We start from the raw sequence: 3,653 nt of genomic DNA, 5'->3' as shown, positions 1-3,653 counted from the left end.
TGAACACTTTTTTCATTTGAATGAAATTACTCCCAAATTTTTGTTCTATTTTTATTTTATTTGTTCATATGACTGGCGCAAAGTACAAGCCGTAATTTTGAAGATATTGCGATAAAATTTGGTATATAAATTTTTTTCGTCCCGTGGACAAAGTCTATTGAAAATTACTGAAATCGGTCCACTATTTCACCTAGCACCCATACAAATGTTCTCCCGAAGTTATACTTTATCGGTCGTAAAAGGTTAATTTATATATGTATCTACACAAATTTTGCTCCAAATAAGTTTTATATAAACTGAATTAATGTCACCTAATTTTGTGATGATCGGTCCATTATTAGTCATAGCTGCCATATAAGACCCGCTTCCGAAAATCACTTTAACGAGCATAAATCTCTTAAAAATGTAAATAACTTCCATATAGACATAAATCACACGACCTAATTTCATGGCGATAGGTCCATAATTAGTCATAGCTCCCATATAAGACCCGCTTCCGAAAATCATTCACGAAAATAAATTATAGTGTAGGGTATTATATAGTCGAGCTTGGCCGAACATACTTCCTTACTTGTTTTTATCTGCTGATAACTTTTTTAATAAGTATAGCTGATTTAAAAAACAAAAAATTTGCATTTTCATACTAAATGCTATAAAAAAAAAAGTAAGAAAGTATGGTCGGTCAAGCCCGACCATATAATACCCTACACCAAGTAAATGAGTAAAAATATTTTTCTTTCAAAATATCAATAATTTATATTCATGAGTGATTTTCGGAAGTGGGCCTTATATGGGACCTATGACCAATTATGGACCGATCACCTTGAAATTAGGTCGTGTGATTTATGTCTATATTAAATTTAACTATGTTGAATTTTGTGTGTATACCAAAATTTTTAAGCGATTTATGCACGTTAAAGTGATTTTCGGAAGCGGGTCTATATGGGAGCTATGACTAATTATGGACCGATCGTAACACAATTTGGTGACATGAATTTTGTGTATATAAAACTTATTTGGAGCGGAATTTGTGTAGATACATAGATAAATTAAACATTTATGACCGATAAAGTCCAATTTCGAGGGGACTTTGTATGGGGGCTAGGTGAAATAATGGACCGATTTCAGCCAGTTTCAATAGGCTTGGTCCTTGGGTCAAAAAAGTAATATGTACCAAATTTGATCGAAATATCTTCAAAATTGCGACCTGTACTCTGCGCACAAGGTTTACATGGACAGCCAGCCAGCCAGCCAGCCAGCCAGCCAACCAGACGGACGGACGGACGGACATCGTTTAATCGACTCAGAAAGTGATTCTAAGTCGATCGGTATACTGTAAGGTCGGTGTTAGACTAATATTTTTGGGCGTTACAAACATCTGCACAAACGCATAATACCCTCCCCACTATGGTGGTGTAGGGTATAATTAAAAGTTCAACTTTAACCAACTTTTAATTACGCAACAACTGCTGAACCGATTTTAATGAAATTAAAACTGGAGAAAAATTCAAGAAGTTATCTGTCCACCAAAAATTTCTAAAATATCTCTATTGGTTCAAAAGTTACAGAGTTTTGGCCGATGAAAAACGAAAATGAGCCACTGTGCGCCATCCCACATTTTGAAGTCATACACCCAGATGATTTACAGCTGAATAGGTATTTTTCCACAAACAAGTATTTAATATATCTTATGTTATTTTTATTATAACAATTGTAATACAATATTAAGACATTCATCTTAAATATTTCATGTTCGCTATCATTATTTTGTAAAGCAATAATGATCGCGAACATGAAATATTTTAATCATAATAGTTATCATAATCATAAATATTTTAAAATTGATAAATCTCATGATTCCTATTCCATTTCCCCTTAAAAATTGTCTCTAATCCCTATGTTACCAATATCAAGTTACATTTTAATTATCCTAACTACCATCTTATCATCTTATGTAGGGCATATTTCAACATACAATTATTACAAATCTGTTTTAAACCAATTTGTTTTAAATTACAATATATTCGAGCTATTTGAGAAAAATCGAAATTGTAACATACAACAAAATAAATTCGTTAAATTTAATAGTCAATTATTCAGATTTCTACAACGAAATATTCGAATGAAACGTTTTTATTATGAATGCGTGTTTCGAACATGAAACAAAGCGTTTTTATGTGATGGCTGCAATTAAATGAATTAAATACGAGAGCAAAATACTCGTAACAATATTTTGTTTTTTTTGGCAATTTGCTTCATATTCCCCATATTTTTAAAATAAAATTCTATGAATGAATCTGTAAATAGAGAGAAAATGTGATAAAAATAAATGCCTGCTTAAACACAAAATGTAGATGAGCAGCAACAAAAAAAATACGTAGAAAGGTAATGGATAAATGACATACATACTATATAAAAATGTTGATGAAGAAAATAAAGCAAACAAATTCAAAGCTAATTCCATTAAAATGAAATTGAAAGTTATCATCATTATTGGCGATCATTAGCGTACATTTTAAGGGGGAGGAAGACGAATTTAGTACTTAAAATGTAAAAAATTTAAGCAATTTATAATAAAAACTGAGTAATATTGAATTAATTTCAAATATTATTAGTAAAACAAAACCTCAACCCATGAAATAATAGTTTAGAAATTTTTGGAGTAAAAGAAATATATAAATATGAATATTAGTCATCCTTAGCTATATCTCTAGGGACCGATTTTAAAAATATGATAACGGTTTACTGCTATTGGGAGCCCCAAGTCTTTATGTATGTGTCTAGATATCTGATATGGTATAACATATTATAGATTTAGATACAAATATTTTAATACAGTTAATGTATTTTCAATCACAATAATACGTCGTCTCTGTTAATTAGATTACCCTCAACATCATTTCACGCTGTTAAATTATAATATTCAGTTTCATATTGATGCCAACATGAAACAAAATCAATGTATCTCATTTGCAGCTGATGATGTTGCCAATATCAATTATGACATGTTGATTTGATGTATGTTTCTTTAAAGAGCTTTAAAAGAATTGAAACTTAATTGTTATTTTCAACTAGTGGATACTAGGGTATTCATTCGACTAATGATCGTTCGATTAATCGAATAATTTCTTACGAATAATTATTCGAACAATTTAAAAATGGCCATTTTCGAATAACGAATAATTCGAACAATTTTATGTAGAATAATCGAATAAAACGAATAATTGTTCATATATATTTAAATTTATTAAATTTCTTAAAATTTTTCTTAATTTCAAATTTAAATAAGTAAAAATGACTCACAAAAATTGTATTGTTTCTGAAATTCGATAAATAACTAAAGACAAAGGGACTTTCGATCACTGTGAATGAGATGAGTGTTATAGCTTCTTCTATAAATATATAAATATTGCTGCAAGAAGTTACAATTCTAAAAATAAATCATTCAAAATTTTTAACTTAGGACTTGAACCAATGAAAATTAAAGGTACGGAATAAAGTTTTTGTTATTTAGCTGGCGAAATATTAGAAGAATCGCAACTAATAATCAAAATATTAACTTAGATTAATGTGGAGTTGAATGTGATGGAGAATGTGATTTTGAAACGGTCGTCGAAAGTGATATTGAGGATGACATTTATAATGATAACGTT

The sequence above is a fragment of the Calliphora vicina genome, chromosome 3 (assembly GCF_958450345.1).
Source record: "Calliphora vicina chromosome 3, idCalVici1.1, whole genome shotgun sequence".
NCBI classification, from domain to species: domain Eukaryota; kingdom Metazoa; phylum Arthropoda; class Insecta; order Diptera; family Calliphoridae; genus Calliphora; species Calliphora vicina.
This window is presented reverse-complemented; position numbering follows the sequence as displayed.